We start from the raw sequence: 20,177 nt of genomic DNA on the forward strand, positions 1-20,177 counted from the left end.
CGGGAACGATTTCTTCTGTTTTCCGCCAACGATTCCTCCGGCAATTCACGAACAATCCTTCCTGAAAATCGTGAACGATTTCTCTGGAAATCCGCGAACGATTCCTTCTTTGGATCGGGGACGATTATTTCGGCAACCCAGGAAGGATTCCTCCGGTAATCCGCGAACGATTCCTCCCGTAATTCGCGATCGATTCCTCCCGTAATTCACAAACGATTTTTCCTGCAATTCGCTAACGATTTCTACAGAAAACTGGGAACGATTTCTCTGGAAATCCGCGAACGATTCCTTCGGTGATCTACTGATTATTATCTGGCAATCCTGGAACGATTCCTCCGGTAATCCGCGAACGATTCCTCCCGTAATTCGCGAAAGATTCCTCCCGTAATTCACAAACTATTTCTACAGAAAACTGGGAACGATTTTTCTGGAAATCCGCGAACGATTCCTTTATTGGATCGGGGACGATTATTTCGGCAACCCAGGAACGATTCCTTCGGCGATCTACTGACTATTATCTGGCAATCCTGGAACGATTCCTCCGGTAATCCGCGAACGATTCCTCCCGTAATTCGCGAAAGATTCCTCCCGTAATTCACAAACCATTTCTAGAGAAAACTGGGAACGATTTCTCTGGAAATCCGCGAACGATTCCTTCTTTGGATCGGGGACGATTATTTCGGCAACCCAGGAAGGATTCCTCCGGTAATCCGCGAACGATTCCTCCCGTAATTCGCGATCGATTCCTCCCGTAATTCACAAACGATTTTTCCTGCAATTCGCTAACGATTTCTACAGAAAACTGGGAACGATTTCTCTGGAAATCCGCGAACGATTCCTTCGGTGATCTACTGATTATTATCTGGCAATCCTGGAACGATTCCTCCCGTAATTCGCGAACGATTCCTCCCGTAATTCACGAACGATTTCTACAGAAAACTGGGAACGATTTCTCTGGAAATCCGCGAACGATTCCTTCGGCGATCTACTGACTATTATCTGACAATCCAGGAACGATTTCTCCGGTAATCCGCGAACGATTCCTCCCGTAATTTGCGATCGATTCCTCCCGTAATTCACAAACAATTTTTCCTGAAATTCGCTAACGAGTTCTACAGAAAACTGGGAACGATTTCTCTGGAAATCCGCGAACGATTCCTTCGGTGATCTACTGATTATTATCTGGCAATCCTGGAACGATTCCTTCGGTAATCCGCGAACGATTCCTCCCGTAATACGCGAAAGATTCCTCCCGTAATTCACAAACTATTTCTACAGAAAACTGGGAATGATTTTTCTGGAAATCCGCGAACGATTCCTTTATTGGATCGGGGACGATTATTTCGGCAACCCAGGAACGATTCCTTCGGTGATCTACTGACTATTATCTGGCAATCCAGGAACGATTCCTCCGGTAATCTGCGAACGATTCCTCCCGTAATTCACGAACGATTCCTCCCGTAATTCACGAACGATTCCTCCCGTAATTCGCAAACGATTCCTCCCGTAATTCACAAACGATTTCTAGAGAAAACTGGGAACGATTTCTCTGGAAATCCGCAAACGATTCCTTCGGCGATCTACTGATTATTATCTGGTAATCCTGGAACGATTCCTCCGGTAATCCGCGAACGATTCCTCCCGTAATTCGCAAAAGATTCCTCCGTAATTCACAAACTATTTCTACAGAAAACTGGGAACGATTTTTCTGGAAATCCGCGAACGATTCCTTGATTGGATCGAGGACGATTATTTCGGCAACCCAGGAACGATTCCTTCGGCGATCTACTGACTATTATCGGGCAATCCTGGAACAATTCCTCCGGGAATCCGCGCACGATTCCTCCCGGAATTCGCGAAAGATTCCTCCCGTAATTCACAAACCATTGCTGGAGAAAACTGGGAACGAGTTCTCTGGCACTCCGCGAACGATTCCTTCGGTGATCTACTGATTATTATCTGGTAATCCTGGAACGATTTCTCCGGTAATCCGCGAACGATTCCTCCCGTAATTCGCAAAAGATTCCTCCCGTAATTCACAAACTATTTCTACAGAAAACTGGGAACGATTTTTCTGGAAATCCGCGAACGATTCCTTCAGTGATCTACTGATTATTATCTGCCAATCATGGAACGATTCCTCCGGTAATCCGCGAACGATTCCTCCCGCAATTCGCGAACGATTTCTCTGGCAATTCGCTAACGATTTCTCCAGAAAACTGGGAACGATTTCTCTGGAAATCCGCGAACGATTCCTTCGGTGATCTACTGATTATTATCTGCCAATCATGGAACGATTCCTCCGGTAATCCGCGAACGATTCCTCCCGCAATTCGCGAACGATTTCTCTGGCAATTCGCTAACGATTTCTACAGAAAACTGGGAACGATTTCTTTGGAAATCCGCGAACGATTCCTTCGGTGATCTACTGATTATTATCTGGTAATCCTGGAACGATTCCTCCGGTAATCCGCGAACGATTCCTCCCGTAATTCGCAAAAGATTCCTCCCGTAATTCACAAACTATTTCTACAGAAAACTGGGAACGATTTTTCTGGAAATCCGCGAACGATTCCTTGATTGGATCGAGGACGATTATTTCGGCAACCCAGGAACGATTCCTTCGGCGATCTACTGACTATTATCTGGCAATCCTGGAACGATTCCTCCGGTAATCCGCGAACGATTCCTCCCGTAATTCGCGAAAGATTCCACCCGTAATTCACAAACTATTTCTACAGAAAACTGGGAACGATTTTTCTGGAAATCCGCGAACGATTCCTTGATTGGATCGAGGACGATTATTTCGGCAACCCAGGAACGATTCCTTCGGCGATCTACTGACTATTATCTGGCAATCCTGGAACGATTCCTCCGGTAATCCGCGAACGATTCCTCCCGTAATTCGCGAAAGATTCCTCCCGTAATTCACAAACCATTTCTAGAGAAAACTGGGAACGATTTCTGTGGAAATCCGCGAACGATTCCTTCGGTGATCTACTGATTATTATCTGGCAATCCTGGAACGATTCCTCCGGTAATCCGCGAACGATTCCTCCCGCAATTCGCGAACGATTTCTCTGGCAATTCGCTAACGATTTCTCCAGAAAACTGGAAACGATTTTTCTGGAAATCCGCGAACGATTCCTTCTTTGGATCGGGGACGATTATTTTAGCAACCCAGGAATGATTCCTTCGGCGATCAACTGACTATTATCTGGCAATTCAAATACGATTTCTCCGGCAATCCGCGAACGATTCCTCCGGCGATGTACAGATTATTTTTAAGCAATCCGGAAACGATTCCCACGGTAATCCACGAACGATTCTTGGGCAACCCACAAACGATGCTTCATGAATTTCGGGAACGATTCTTCAGGTAATCCGCGAACGATTTCTCCATCAATTCGCGAACGATTCCTCCTTTGGCTTGGGGACGATTTTTTCGGCAACACAGGAACGATTCCTTCGGCGATCTACTGAATATATGGCAATCCAGGAACGAACGAAACGATTCCTCCCGTAATTCACAAACGATTTCTAGAGAAAACTGGGAACAATTTCTCTGGAAATCCGCGAACGATTCCTTCGGTGATCTACTGATTATTATCTGGCAATCCTGGAACGATTCCTCCGGTAATCCGCGACCGATTCCTCCCGTAATTCGCGAACGATTTCTCTCGTAATTCACGAACGATTTCTACAGAAAACTGGGAACGATTTCTCTAGAAATTCGCGAACGATTCCTTCAGCGATCTACTGACTATTATTTGGCAATCCTGGAACGATTCCTCCGGTAATCCGCGAACGATTTCTTCGGGGAAACTGGGAACGATTTCTCTGGAAATCCGCGAACGATTCCTTCTTTGGATCGGGGACTATTATTTCGGCAACCCAGGAACGATTCCTCCGGTAATCCGCGAACGATTCCTCCCGCAATTCACGAAAGATTTCGCCGGCAATTCGTTAACGATTTCTCCAGAGAACCGGGAACGATTTCTCTGAAAATCCGCGAACGATTCTTCCGGCGGATCGGAAACGATTTTTTCGGCAACTCAGGAACATTTCTTTCGGCGATCTACTGACGATTCCCCGGGAATCCGAGAACGGTTCCTCTGGTAATCCACGAACGATTCCTCCGGTGGATCGAAAACGATTTGTTTGGTAACCCAGGAACGATTTCTCTGGCAATCTACTAACAATTCTCCTTCAATCCGGGAACGATTCTTGCGGTAGTCCGCAAACGATTCTTCCGGTAATTCGCGAACAATTCCTCCGGCGGATCGGGAACGATTCTTTCGGCAACTCAGGAACGATTCTTTCGGCGATCTACTGACGATTCTCCGGCAATCCGGGAACGATTTCTTCGGTAATCCGCGAACGATTCCTCCGGCAATTCATGAACAATCCTTCCTGAAATTCGGGAACGATTCTTGCGGTAATCCGCGAACGATTCCTCCGGTAATCCACGAACGATGCTTCCTGAAATTTGGGAACGAATTTTCAGGTAACCCGCGAACGATTTCTCCGTACATCCGCGAACGATTCCTCCTTTGAGTCGGGGACGATTATTTCAGCAACCCAGGAATGATTCCTTCGACGATCTACTGAATATTATCTGGCAATCCAATAACGACTTCTCCGGCAATCCGCGAACGATTCCTCCGGCGATCTACTGACGATTCCCCGGCAATTCGGGAACGATTCCTTCGGTAATCCACGAATAATTCCTCCGGCAACCCACAAACGATGCTTCCTAAAATTCTGGAACGATTCTTAAGATAATCCGCAAACGATTCCTCCGGCAATCCGCGAACGATTCTCCGGTGGATCGAGGACAATTATTTCGGCACCCAGGAACGATTCCTCAAGCAATCCGTAAATGATTCGTACTCGCATGTTTATCACAGCTGACATCTGCTGCATCAGCGCATGCCTAAATTTTGCATCGTTCTATCAATCTCCGCAAATCTTCGTCATTCCACTAAAAGTTATAATTTTTTTATCAGACATTAGTATGACTACGATATCATTTGTCTGGGCAACAGCATAGATCATTCGCGTAAGAAAACTATTAATCCCAAAAAATAGTTTAGGAACGGGAAATAGAGTTACGGATGGTATTCCGCAGGGTCCAATTGCCGACACAAGCCCAAAAACCGAAGATGCACATATTATTTTGCTTAAACACCCACGTAATCGTCCGTGCTCACTCGAGAATTAACAATGCAGCTAGTTAAAACTGTACTTAAAGAGGTAATTGCGGCTTTAGAGGGTTTGCCGAGGCGCAATAGCCTGCCGGGGATATCTGCTGTTATAATGTGTGTTGTATAAAACGAGCAACTTTGTAAATTTATCCTAGGCATCTCCACGGTGCGGGGCACGATTCCTTGATGCACTCCTTATGATATTATCCACACGTAAAATCGAACATTAGCACCTCTCGCTCAACGGTGAACGATTCTATGATGCTAAGTTTCTTCATGTATACGACAGCGCGGAGTACTGACACCATCAGTGCAGAATTGAACCCATAGTTATCGGTGATTATCGTTAGCAATTGAAACAAGACAAACGGTGTCATGACCATGGCTTCTTTATTTTCGGAATTTCGACTGCGAGCTTGTAGATCACTGATATTAGCGTTGCACAAACCGTTTCCGCCACTTCGAGGCGCAGCATAGTGTTCTATCCTATTATAACAGTCTCAATCTAATTTCAGGGACCCATCTTGACCAGATCAAGATTAAAGAAGGTGGGAGTACCGATAGCATCAATAATTAGAAGAATACGTTTAAAAATAAATTTACCTGAACATGTAACCATCTCTTTGTGCCAGAGAAACAACAAAAACAACTAATATTCAAAGCCATTCAATAGGGCTGAAGACGGCTTAGGAGATCGTTTCCGATAGTTCATCGGTGTCGGCGACCGGTTGATCTTCCGTTTCAACAGAAGTCATTCCGTCTTCCTCCGTCAAGGGAGGCTGTGGCGGTGGTGATGGTGGTGGTGATTTCGTCATGTGATTCATTGATTTTCGACATCGCACTGGGCACCCCTTCGAGCTTGTCATCCGCCTCGTCCGTAATCACGTGTGTGCAATTTTTGTGTCAGTAACGAATATTTTTTCGAATGACGTAACTGCAGAAGATAGTGACGCGGGGTAACTTATACAGTGCCAGCTGCGTGAGAGCTTCCTCGATGATGAACCACTGTCGCTTACGGCCGATAGTTTTAGAATCTTCCTATTCGTCCAGCTCCTGGGTGACAACCATAATGAACACTTCGGTTCGGAGCATCTGGTCACTGTTTTTGAGCTTTCCAATAATTCCCGCTTCTTCCAAGACATCGTTAATGAAGACTCTTCGTCCAGTTCTGCTCCGCCACCTGAAACTATCCATAGTTCGGGACGTAATGACGATGTAATTAGTAATACTTTTCCACTCACCTCTGCTTCCGCTTCGGACCGCACACAGATGCAAGCCGCACATCGTCGGTATGCTTCCTTATCGTAGAATTGGGTTTTTCTTATGTCCGCGCAAAAGAAACTTTGCGCACAGTTCTAGAATGAGGTTCAACGTTTGTGCGACTAATCGCAACTAATTACTACTATAGTGCGTACGTTGCAAAGATTATCGGCGACGGGTATTGATCTTTTGTTACTAAACATTTAAAAAAATACCCGGCACGGTTTTTATCTCAACTGGTGGTTGTTGGAGAACACAAACTAATAAGTGATAACTGGCACTACACTCTCTCTTTCTGTAAGCTAACCCGGAAGGGATCTCCGTTCCTTTTGTTACGGCAAAAAACAGTTAGCTAAGGATCACAATCAACGAATGATGTTTACTAATTTGGACCGAATCCGGCAGAGCAATCATCTTGGAGGGTAGCTTTGGCTTCTCCCTGTTGTCCGTTGTTCCGAGATCCCTCCGTAAGCCGGATCCGCTTTGAACTCGTTGCTATGGTGGCTCTGAAAAGCCATCTTCGTTCCTCACTAAGCGTGTATCTTCCTCAGCAAATTCGTTCAAATTCCAACCATCCACCGCCAATGCCGAGCTCGCCGTTTTAGGGGTCGCGAAATCTTTTCCTCTCGATCCGTTTGTTTGCACCACAATCTGGCAAAAAGAAAGTTTTCTGGCTTTTCCAGCACGAAGAAAAGTATTCCGAAAATCTTCAGTGGGGTCTCGCTCCTCAATAAATATTCGAACTGTCACCTCGGTTTGTTTTGTTTTGTCCGTCCGTGAGCTCACCACTACATGTACTGTTCACGCGAGAGGAGCTGTCACTAATACATCCACAGTTTTTAAACCAACACTAACACATACATACATCGGATTTTTGTATATCACAAACACACATATAGTCTTTAGGGGTACCAATACATGCAAAATGTCTCCAAAACTCAAATCTCCTCCTTATACAACGTGCCGCAGTTCGTACATATGCAATTTTCGCATATGCCAAGTTCTTATACAGCTACTGCATATGAATAATGCAGAATTGTATTAAAATCTAGCAGACTCTGGTTGGGTGCACGTTTCACTGATGCTTTCCGAGAAGCCTTATTATCAGGATTTGGCAACCTCGAATAAAATCGACTCACAACTATCGGAACGACAATTCAATATGCATTGTCTATGGAGTCAAAGCTCTTGAATTTTTCATCCAATCACATGGTCTGCCCCCTCGCCAGGGCCCAATGACGAAGCGCCACAATCAGAATAATGTAAAATTCAACCTCGCCATATCAACTGTCATACAAACCTGAAACGACCTGTGCACTGTAAGCCCCTATTCAAACCAGCCCAAACCATCGGAAGACACCCAGAATATGAAACATATTTGACTGAGTGTGGCGGAACAAAATAATTTTTGAGCCACCCTAAAAATTAGTTTGCTGCTGCCGCTGCCGGTGTTTACATTCGCTCCGCGATCAGTTTTAGTGGGTTTTTCGATCAAAATAGCAGTTTATATTAAGTTTTCGCTTCACACAAGATACTGATTTCAAAAAGTGATGTTTAATTGGCATTCCATCAACATTTCGGGCTGCTCATGTGCGGAGAAGTGTGTGAAAACTTGATTTTTTCAATGCTTTATAAGAGGAAGTGAAGTGCCCAAGTGAAGTGGTGATAAGCCCACCAAATCGCGAACGGCTATTAAATTGGCACGAAGCTGCTGATTTATTCTATAATTCGAGCCGAAATGCAAAGAATTCTTTGAAGAAACATGTTAATTATCACGGGAAGTAAATAAATATGTTGTGAGCAGGTTAGTAATTTGAATATTAAACTTTTGTTCGATGCTGTTCGATGCATTCGAATGTTGGTGGGAGAGGAGTGCGGGAGGTGTGGTAACGACCCGTGGAAGGTCCGGTGCCATATTGACGGCCATCGTGGTACTCTTCCAACTATGTCCTTAAGAGTTGCGATGTTGCTCTGGATCTTGGCTTAGAAACTAGTTTGTAAGTTGAAGTATATATACAGAAATATCAATTAATAATATAAAATAAATCTAGCTTTGAAGCTTTGCATAATGGACAATGCTGTCAAGGAGGTTTCATTCGAGCCAGAGGAAAATCATCGCAACATGAGTGTTTTGCATCTTCAAAATAGAAGTTTTGTTAATCATACCAAATTGAACAGTTAAGACATTAAAAAATATTCTCAGATTATTTACTATTGAAAACTAAGACTCTGTAAGAAATTTAATGATTGGTAACTCCGGTGACCTTCTCGAATTCCAATTAAATCCTCAATTTAAACGCGATTCTGAATATTTGAAGGTGATGCAATGCTTGAAATAGGTTTTGTAAAACCAACTTGAGAATATTTGTACTTTTAACTGTAGTATACGTTACAGTTAACTCGATAATTATCGATAAATCAACGAGTACTCGATAACGATAGCGTTAAATCAACGCTCACTTTATCGTCAACGAAACATCATCATACAACCGTTATCGTTATCGAAGCTGGCGTTAAATTAACGACGATAATTTATCTATTAACAACCCTGGAACAGATTATGGTTCAGGAAGATATCGGATCTTAAACATAGTGTCGATGGATTATCTACAGAAACGTCCGGGATTCATGGATCGGGCGCATAAGTCTCGTGGCATCGTGGGATCATGCATTGGCTGCGAAAGTCATGGGTAGCGCCGTACAGAATTTAGTGGGAGGTTCGAAACTTGCTAGTTGGTCAGTAGGAGTCCAAGCGAAGCTTTGGTCAAGAGCTGGTCAGCAGCAAGAACCAACAAAATTAGGCATAGCATCTGTGCTGGAAAGTTTGTTGTACGAACGTCGATTGGAAGGACATGAATTGGATCAAGAATTGTTTTGGAGGCAAGAAGCTCAAGAAGACTGACTCAATGTTGGGCGGCGCGAGGAGATTAGCAAGTATATACAATCTCGCTGTAGTTGGGATATGGATAGGAAGCAGGCGCCAAATATATGTAGCTGATGTTGTACTGTAGATACTTGTCGTTTAATTAATAGAGAGCTGTAGCTGCTGGAAAAAGTATCAGTCAGTAGCCCTCCATTGAGTGGTATAGGGGAATCTAATATTTTTTGTGAAGGTGTCCTATTAACTATCTCCGATATTTTCATGTCTGTTCCTCTCTTACTAATTTAATACTAAGATGATATCGATTGTGCAGCACAAAGAACCTTGGCTCCGTATACATACCTGAGCCTACCAAATAAACGAACTTGGGAAAAAATCATGTCTGATGAGAGGTATAAAAATATGATATGAGTTTACCTAAGTTGGGTTTCGCGTTCAAAACAAATAACTTTTTTGTAAGAAGAAAATTTACACTGTTTGCGAACCGGAAACGAAATAGTTATTTTTTGGGATGGAAACTCTACTAGGCAATTTTTGGATTGGAAATTATCTCGACTTCCCTGGGCATAAAAGTATCATCGTGTTAGCCTCATGATATACGAATGCAAAAATGGTAACCTGGCTTAGAAACCTCGCAGTTAATAACTGTGGAAGTGTTTAATGAACACTAAGCTGTGAGGCGGCTCTATCCCAGTGTGGGGGTGTAATGCCAATAAGAAGAAGAAGAAGAAGAAGAAGATGAAGATAGTAAGACGGAGATTGGTAAGTCGGGAATGATGAAGTTGACTAAAGGACATATGACGAGGGAACTAGCGCAGGACAATGATATAGAAGACGTCGATAACGTTGCAAATTAGACAGAAGTAGGAGATAAGGGACTGGCAGAGATACACGCTTACTTCAGTTCACCCAAATATGGGTGAAGAGTACCTAAAATCACCAAAAAGTGCACATACCTAGATATGGGTGAATCACCATATACCCATATTTGGGTGTTTCGTTAGGAACAGTGAATATTACCCAAATCTAGGTACTTTTTTGAGCTTTTATCTGGGGATCGTTTTTGTTACGGATTCAAAATTGCATTTTGTATGTTACGATTTCTTTTTAGTTGCAAAGAAAATGTTTATAAATTTATACGTGATAAAAATCATTTTTATTTGTGTTAATTATGTTTATGATACATTTATAGAGAATAATAAACTGTTTTTTGCTGCTAATGTTTCCGCGACCGGCATCGTCGGCCCTGATGCGAGTTCCGATGATTGTTGACCCCAACTCAAATAAACAAATATTCACACACCATGCAGTGAAGAGTATTGTGATTTAGAATAATATCGGTCGCTTCATTGTTGCCGTCGATATAAATCCAAATTCGATCCAAATTTCTTGTTAGCATGGATTTTGAATGCAGTTGTATAAATTTATTCTCCTGGTCGTTTCCACTGCTGCGCTTTTCAGGCGGTCAACGCTCGGGCGGAAACAGAATCTGAAATTCCAAAGGAAAAAGTTGGTGAAAGGTACAAATAAAGTGCCTCTTGCCATATAGACAATCATTATACTTATTTAAATACTTACCAGTTAATAAAATTCATCTTTGAATTCGAATTCATCAATTATTCCAAATAAAGAGGAATCACATTGAACACACCGAGGTTCACACTGGTCCATGATGATCTCGACTGAAACAAGATGTTATTTTTTTCATCCAAATATGGGTAAGTTCAATTACCCATATATAGGTAAATGCTACTTCACCAATATTATAAGTAAAGTTTACTGATTTTATTGGTATAATTCACTCATATTATATGATACAGTAAACTCCACCCAAATATGGGTGAATCAAGTACCCATAAATAGGTAAAGTGAACTAAGCGTGTAGGCAGGCGCGTAAGCGGAAGCGAAGTCGTCGTGGAGGATTATCACTATGATTTGTTGCATGCGTTGTCGGACATGATCGGTCGGTATTGTAACCGCGTGAAACGTGCCGAGTCTATTCCGGTCAAGAATACCAGTCGCGTTCGTGGGTGCTTAAAGAAAGGTGTTAGTGTGCCGTCGGCGGAGTCGACGCGGACCCGCGCTTTGAGAGAACTCAGAGAACTCGAAGAGTGGAACCGACTGGAGGAACTTGAAGAGGAGAATCAGCGAAGGATCTTGGAACTAGATTGGAAGAGAATTGCTCGCCGGAAGAAAATGTTAGAGAGAAGATCGGCTCTGAAGATAATAATCGAACTGGACGGGAGCGAATGAGCGATGGGGATTTCGTGCTCGACGCTGACGATTTTCCGGAATTAGGGGATGGCGCGAAGGCTGATGTGACAGAAGGTGAACTGGAAGATCTGTTTCCGAGAAAGCTTCGAGCAACGTGAAGCCATCGAATCCACGCAAGGCAGAGATAAAGCGGGGTACGGACAAATGTTATGCTGGAATATCCGACGTCAGTCTTCCAAGACCATCGTTTGAAAGGGAAGTTATTGCTCATTTATCGGAGGATGAGTTCGATGTCATTCAGGAGAAAATCTCCACGGAGATAGGACCATCTCGTCTTCAGATTGTGTCGAGGCAGGTGTTTCCGAGAAACTTGTTAAAGTTTAACGGTGCCGCCGAAGAATGGCCAATTTTTATTAGTTCGTATGAGCAGGCGAACAAGTCGTGTGGTTTTACCAATGCCGAGAACCTAGTCCGTCCGCAAGAACCTCTCCAAGGCAGGGCGTTGGAGGCAGTATGAAACCGCCTTCTCTTACCTGAAAATGTATTGCGAGTTCCCGGTAGCGGGTAGAGCAGAACTACCAAAGCGGACACAAAGCAAACAAAACTGGAGGGCTAAAGCACCAACAAAACAAATAAAGCCACAAATCTAGATTTTATACATGTATTTCGGGCGAAGCACCCACTTTTCTTTCTTCTTCCTATCTCCTAGTCATCTTGATTCCTCTCGCTTTACCTTCTATCTTCTCTATGTCTTCTTCCTTACAAAATACAGATTTTCTTACTCACGGTCTTCGGGGCGTCCCCCTATTGTGCCGATCATTATCGCGAACGGCCGTCTGCCGTCGCACCACGCACGCATTTTGCAAAGTTCGCCGTGCTGTACCACTCGCCACGAGCCGCAGGGCTGATCCCTCCGCTGGAGACCCCTCTGGCCGTCCAGCGCGACCCGTATGCTGGATGGGGTCCCTCCGAGGTCCTTGCTGCGCTCGTCGTCGCTCACGAGCTTTCCGTTCACACTAGCGAGTTTCGGATACTCGCTTTTCCCAACCGCTTTCGTGCACTGACGCAGGATTTTCCGCTACCACCGTCTCCGGAACCAGCTAGAGAAAGCAGTGCACTGCAACTCGCTCCCGCGGAATTGTTGGTTTCACTTCTCCGCCTTGCCTGTCGTCTGCTTTCCGGCCTCTCTCGGTTTGTCCGCTTTTTCGCAAGGCGGTGGGAATTGCGCGTTGGTCGAAGAAACCGGGATGGAAACAAAAGCCCTATGATACAACGGCAATATAAATAACGAGTTTCGCCGATTTCATCAAAATAAACTCACCCTTCGGGGCCTTTGATTTTGCTAGATGCGAAGACGCTCGTCCCTTTCCTTGCGATCAAACGGATCACTTTTCGTCGATGAGCGGCTTTTCAAGTTCCGCACGACGACTGCCAAACCGGCGAAAGCACCTAAGTGGACAGCCCGTATTAGTTTGGAGGTTAGGTCTTACGAAAGGGCTACTTACAGCAGACACACGAACTTCTGTGTTTGACCGGCGGCGTGTTTCTCTTCCGGCTTTTCTATGCGGACGGAATAGCCTGTAATGAGCGGGTGGTGGTTGATTTATGCAGGGAAATGACAAACGCATGTGGCACTTACGGCTCTCCCCTCTTCTAGGCTGTTTGCCGATCGATTTTCTTGTTGTTGGGCCGTCTGATCGCAGATCAACACACGACCGTTGAGTGGCACCAACATTGACCACTTCTGGGTCCAATGAAGCCGCGAAACACCGCACTAACCGTCAAACAAAATTTTTCGTCCGCTCAATCGCGTCCCGGTGCAACTTTCTGCCAGCCAGATTTGTGCTTGTCGCTTCTCGTTGGCGGAAACCGAAAATGTCAAAATGAGTTATCGGCTTTTCCTTTCTATGTTTTCGTTCCTCCTATCGCAGGGGTGGACTGTGTGATTGCGCATTTAAAGTGTCGGTTGGTTTTCGAGCAAAATACACTGAACGAGATCGTGTTTCGTTTAATTTCATAATTTACTCCTTATGATTTGATAAATCGAGTAACGGCGTTTTGCTTAGGCGTGCGTGGCGATTGTTTCATGTGTGTTTACCGCTAATTGACGAACATGTAGTGACTTATTATAGTTAAACAAAACTTAAGAGCGATTCCAAGCAACAGCATCAAAATTTAAGAAAATTTTTAATTCATGATTTTCTATTGAGTTGAAACTTTGCAAGCTTTTGTCTTAAAAATAACATTTCTGATATGTTTCTATCAACGTTATTATCAACAGGTTTCAACACTATTAAAAGAATTTTCCGCCAGTCACGTGCAATGAAAATTATGACACTATCAATACTTTTGATCACAACACTGGATCGTGTCTAAGTTTCTTATAGATGCTATGAATAATTAAATCAAAATATCATGAAAACAACTTGTTTAAATCACGTCCTTTAACAATAAAATCTGCATCAAACTGCAATTCTCGAAATAACTTACACAGAAAAAAAAATTTTTTTATTAAATGTGAAAATTGTGAAATGTTTGAAATGTCATAACTTTTTTGTTTATTAGTTTACCATCACCAAATTTTTATGGTAGATAGCTAATATAATGGACCGTTTTCCTAAAAAATTACGTTCAAAAAAGATAGGGTTTTGAGATATTTGAGTTTTGTGACAAAATGATATTTTTAAAGGCAAAAAAATTTTTTTTACTGTGCACATTTTCTTAAGAATCACCATTTAGTTGTCTAACTTTGCTGAAAAAATCATAACAATCGAACATTCCGTTTTTGCTGTGCAGCTTTTTAAATATTTTTGAACCATTTTCACATACACCCTTTTGAAAAGTTAGTCGTGACTCAATATGAAGATTTGATATCGAAAAATGACGATTTAGATGAAATTGAAAAACTGTGCAGAGTTTCAAATATTTTCGAAATGGTCGCTCAGGATCGACTGACATGCCCCCGTGGAATGCCTCTTAACGTAACAAATGTACCGTTGATCATCGAGAAGCTACGGAAGAGATTCGGGAATCCAGAGATTCTATCAACAAGATTGGCTAACAGGATCCAGGAATTGGAAGGACCTAAATCTGAAAGCCTAGAGTCGGTGATAGAGTTTGGGAGTGCTGTTGAAGAATTCACACAGCATCTCAAAGCTGCGGGATTGGCTGATCATCTTAAAAATCCTGATTAATTATTTTAGAGCGTCTTAGGGGAAATGCTTTAAGGTTAAAAGACTATTATTCTTCCATTTACTTCCACTATTCACTTTTTATGTATCAACAGATACGTATTTCGTTTCCTACTTGGAAACTTCTTCAGTGTTTCAAAGTCGATAACAAAACACTGGAGAAGTTTCCAAGTAGGAAACGAAATACGTATCTGTTGATACATAAAAAGTGAATAGTGGAAGTAAATGGAAGAATAATAGTCTTTTAATTTAACCTTAAAAATCCTATTATGATGCAGAGCTTGATCCAGAAATTACCTTCGTACTACGCCATGGAGTGGGTGGAGTATAAGCGACGCGCGCAGTCGGTTGATTTAGAAACCTTCAGCCACAGTGGATATGGGTCAGATTTTAGAACGCTGGAGGTTTAATGCCACAGTCATCGTCAACTGAATCCAATGGTGTGCAGAAGGACCGATACAGCCACTGCAAATGTATTGGACGAACGGCATACAGCAGAAGGAGAGACGATCGAAAATTGTAAAGATAAAGGTTTCTGCTAGAGGTTCCAGTAATCTGTTTGATCTAGTCGATGCTCGGACAGTCCAGAAGTTAAATCTTGAACACTTGAATGAAGTTGAAATTCCTTGCTACGAAGAAGCATCTCCGCAGGTGCTCATAGGAATAGACAACTTGCACCTAATAGTTCCGCTTGAGAGATTGGAAAGCCCGCTCGTTCGTTCCCAACTCGGCTGGACTGTGTATGGTCCTCGTCCGAGAGAATAGGAGCATAGTGAGACTGCTCGGAGAGCAAAGATTGCGGCGGAGTCGCAATAAAAGGAAGTGCTCAGAGAGCAACATGTCGCGGCGGAGTCGCACGAAGTCCAATAGATTATCGGCAGGGCCTTCAGCCTGTAAGGAAAGGTGCCTGACAAAGCAGTGGGAGAATGATGGCATTTCGTTGATGGATGTCCAGTAGCACATCAGTATGTAGTAGAGCTACAACGAACCGAAGGCTAGTGTGAAAAGTTATGAGTAAACAATGCGCAGCTGAGAGCCGCCACAGGGTTTATGGGTGGGGTAATAATGCAAAGTGAGGCCAGGGACTTGGGTCAAGACGTGGGAAGAGCTCCGCGATATTCCTCTCCAGCGTCTCTGGAGACCGCTCCCCGAGCAGCACAAGTCAGACAAAAAAGGTTGTAGCAACTTGATTGTGACTAAATCTGGTCACACATGAGTTGCAGTAAGTTATGTGGCACATGTGTGCTGCTAGGGTCTTGATCATTACAACCCTATAGGCATTACCCCATGAATTCGCGTTGGCATTTTGGCACAGGGCCTCGAAGCAGGCTTTTTTATCTAATCTCAGTCTTCAGAGCGGCTCTAACATCCACGAACGCCACCCGTCGTTCAACACGCTCCTCTTCTGTGTGTGCTCGCTGCACCCGCCTCCTTGCCCGCAGATAGGCGCGGCGCAGGTTCGCAATTGCTTGAGTCCACCAGTAAGCCGGTAGCCATCATCTACCCTCCAGTTCGAACTACTCGTTTGGCCAGGGCTCCGAAACGTAACGTCGATAATCGACACGGCCCGTTCCAGCTGCAGGTACATTTGGTACCGACATTGGCCAAATCCACATCCAACATGGCCAGTGATTCCAGCAGGATCTGCCCCCGTTGATTCGTGCAACGGCTTCCCCGTTCCACGGACCAAGCGTTGAAGTCCCCCGATATCACCACCGGCCTACGCCCCATCAAGTTAACCGTCAAACATTCCAGAATACGACCGACCTGTTCGATCGACCATCGACGAGGCACATAGCAGCTGCAGAAGAAGACCCCGTTGACTTTGGCAATGACGAAACCCTCGTGTGTCGAAGACACCAACTCTTGGAATGGGTATTTCCCCGTTGTCCATATCGCCGCCATTTTAGACCCATCGGTGACCCAATTAGATTCCTGTCGGGTACCCGGTAAGGATCCGCTATGATGGCGATATCCGTCCCCCATTCAGCAGCTGTCTGACACAGCAGTTGCTGGGCTGCATCACAGTGGTTCAGGTTTACCTGCGTTACCTACACTGTGATTTTGCAGCACGCTTAAACGCCGGGCACTTTGAACCCCCCATGGAGAGCTTTGCTGGAACAAATCAGACAACTGGGAGGGTTCGCGCAGCATTGTGGCTTGTGTCCCTCCAATCCGCAGCGTCGGCAGAGTTTGCTTCTGTCAGGGCCTTTGCAGTCCCATTGCTTGTGCCCCGGCTTCAGGCACTTGAAGCAAATTTCGAGTTGCTCGTATATGCCCACAGGGCACACCGACCATCCCACCTTGACGTTCCCTAACTTGAGTACCTTGGAGGCGTCCACTACAGATAGCCGAACCAATGCTACCTGCGTTCTAGCCGAACGGCTGCGATGGGCGTCTCCACTTCACACTGTCGCCGCTTACCCTAGACTTCTTGCTCCCCCCATTCGCCTGGGCCTTCTTTTCAACCCTTGACGTCTTCGGTTTCCTCTTGTTCTTGACCAAGGTCCAGGAGGCGTCATCCCCCTCTGTTTCCCTGGTCTGGGGCGGCTGAGAGCTCTCAGCCTGCCGTAACCCCTTACCACCGCCTTTCCTGGGTGGACGGACCTTTCCAGGTCCTTCCTCCCCCGGTTTTGGAGGTACCTGGCCGGGGTTCAGCTTCCCAGCCCCACTACCCTTGTTCGGGGTAGTACCCTCCGCGTTTTGGAGCGGCCACTAGGGAGTTCATTCCCTGGAGACTGTCTCCCCCGTTTTTGTGGCTGTTCCGTTGGAGCAGTCGCCCCCGACGTACCCGCGTACGACGTACTTGAGCCTCAGTCTGGCTAGACTTTGGCACCACCGTCTTCGCTGGCACGCCCTCGGTCGATTCGAGTCCTTGGGCCTCAGTCTGGGTAAACCTCGACTCCACAGATCTCACGGGTTTACACTTAGCCGTCCCGACCGCCCTCTCCAGCTTGGCGTCCAACATCGATTTTCGAAGTTTCAGCAAGCTACCCTTGAGGTTCTTACTGATGTTATGCTATGTGTGTTTATGTGTGTATGTATTATGTGTACAAATTTTGTAGACACACTTTTTGGAATTTAGCATTGCATTCGATGGGGAATGTGGTCCCATTGTTTGCTATTGAAAATTGACCCATTTCGGAATTATTGAAAAATCATTGCCTTTCTTGGAAAAAAAAATCAAACTGAATTTTTTTTTTCAAAAATGGTGCAAATGCATTTTACCTAACCGGATACCTGGTTGGTTACAGCTTCGATACACCTATGCCTGGCGTACTGTAGAGCTCCATAATCGTCAGTCTTGGGCGTTGTTTCTCCAGTTTCCCCGAACGTTCAGGGTCTCCAGGTCCGACTCCACCGCGTGCAGCCAGCGTGTTCGTGGTTTTTCACGAAGGCGCCGGCCCCTATCCGGTTTTCTGTTGAATATTATTTTCACTATTCTTTCTTCCGACATTCGCACTAAGTGACCAGCCCACTGAAGTCTGCCGTACTTTATACAATCACAATATTTTTTTTCTTTGTATACTACAGCTCATGATTCATGCGTCTGTGCCACACACCATTTCCTAGTTTCCCTCCGAGTATTGTACGCAGCCTTTTTCGCTCGAATACCCCGAAAGCTTGTCACCACCCCCTTGGGAGGGGAGGCCGCATGAGACGGAGGACAAAAAGTTAAGAAAGGCCGGTCAAGATGGCACTGGTCCCCATGACCCACTTACCACAATCAGCCTGAAACAAAGAAATGGTTCGAACAAGTGGAACCAATGGCGAAAAGTACTCGGAGTCGCTCTTAATAAAATTAAAGCATAAATTTCACATGCAAATTAAAAGAAGTGTTTATTAATTACTTACGTTCTATTTCAGCTTAAACCTAGGGAAAAGTGTTAATTTGTGTGTGTGTCAGTGTTGAAAGTGTATCCCCCGGCGACGATGGAACGTAATGCCTGCCCGGGCAGACCGATGAACTGCACCAGCAATCTGCCGGCCATCCACAGCTGCCGCTTTGCGCCACATTCCGCCGGGCGATTGGTGTTGGCGGTGAAAAGATAGGCCTACCGTAGGAGACACAACAAATTATTTCACTGCACCACAGAACCTCATATTATTTCGGGATTGTTTTAAATCTTCCCCTTACCGATCTCAAGCAATCCGTTTTGCCTTTAGCACTGCATTACGGTGGCATATTAGCGACGACACTCAAAAGTGGGCATTGGTGGCTGAAGGGTAAATCAACTAATTAGAATTGAATTTCACTAATTTCTCTGCACTACCTTGCCGAAGCCCGCCACTAGTCACTTTCTCCACCGAGTTCCACTGCCACAGTTTCAAAGTTCCCGAATCTCTTGCCGGTCAGGCAACTTAGCACTCGACCTCAACTTAATATGTTTTAATCGTCGATTGATTGTAACGTGTTGCGAATCCCGCGTGCTGCCTGCTTAGCAGTTAACCGACAACTAACTCCACATCTCCTTGGTCGGTACCTTCGTCTCGGCATTGATGGAGAGTTGATTATACTCTCTTATCTTTTGGGACGTTAGTGATAAGAGCAGTGAGTGATGTGGAGCGGGAGATCGTTGGATGCTGTGAGATGATCTTGTGGTAAGGGGGTTACTGACGTCGATTTATGGCATCTTATGGTAGGTTGCATCAATTGGTTCATATATAGGGCAGCACTTCGACTTGTGATCTTTTAACAGTCCTTTTTTTTCTGTTGGATGCGGACTCTCTTCCTCTCTACATGGCGCTCATCAATATTTGGATTTTGTTCGTGTTCTGTTGTTATGTGTTGTACGTGTAGTGTATTTAACATGGTAAGATTGATTTCTGCTTCAATTAGTTAAGGGTACATAGGGGCTACATTGATGCCCTCGCGAGGCCGTTGGAAGTGTGCAGGTTACAAGCTCTCCGGTCCGCCTCTTTTAATGTCCATGCTTCATGTACATAAAGGGCCACTGGTAGAATCAGAGTTTTGTATAGAGCAAATTTCATTCCCGTCTGCTTGTTGCAGGACCTAAGCTCGTTACGTAATCCGCAAAAGGCCCTATTCGCAGCAGCAATACATCTTTTCACTTCACGGGAAACGTCATTGTCACATGTCACAAGCGTTCCAAGGTAAACAAATTCTTCAACAATTTCAAACACATCCCCATCAAGCACTACCTCTGCACCAACACCACTAGGTCTTCCTCTATCTCTACCTGCCGCCATGTACTTTGTCTTGGTAGAGTTAATGGTTAAGACCATCCTCGCTGTCTCCCTCTTTAATGGGACAAAAGCCACCACAACTGCTCTGCGATTGTTTCCAATGAGGTCGATGTCGTTCGCAAAGCCCAGGAGCATATGCGACCGTGTGATTGTAGTACAGTTCCCAGCGCCTTCGAGTGCAATGTTGAACAATAAATTCGAAAGTGCATCACCCTG

General features: G+C 44.7%; 1 protein-coding gene and 2 long non-coding RNA genes across 3 annotated transcripts in view; all 3 read right to left on the bottom strand.

Moving 5' to 3' along the window:
- The window catches only part of LOC134219836 (uncharacterized), a 161,614-nt gene that overhangs the window by 32,045 nt on the left and 109,392 nt on the right, over window positions 1-20,177 (bottom strand). The gene's annotated exons all lie outside the window — the stretch shown is intronic.
- On the bottom strand, window positions 12,215-13,415 carry LOC134219837 (uncharacterized). Its single transcript, XR_009981683.1, has 4 exons — window positions 13,202-13,415; window positions 13,068-13,140; window positions 12,884-13,011; window positions 12,215-12,824 (listed from the first exon to the last, which is right to left on the bottom strand). It is a non-coding gene; the product is annotated as an uncharacterized LOC134219837 (long non-coding RNA).
- On the bottom strand, window positions 18,395-19,178 carry LOC134219838 (uncharacterized). The gene is made up of 3 exons (XR_009981684.1): window positions 19,028-19,178; window positions 18,892-18,973; window positions 18,395-18,808 (listed from the first exon to the last, which is right to left on the bottom strand). It is a non-coding gene; the product is annotated as an uncharacterized LOC134219838 (long non-coding RNA).

The sequence above is a fragment of the Armigeres subalbatus genome, chromosome 3, assembly GCF_024139115.2.
Source record: "Armigeres subalbatus isolate Guangzhou_Male chromosome 3, GZ_Asu_2, whole genome shotgun sequence".
In the NCBI taxonomy this organism is placed as follows: domain Eukaryota; kingdom Metazoa; phylum Arthropoda; class Insecta; order Diptera; family Culicidae; genus Armigeres; species Armigeres subalbatus.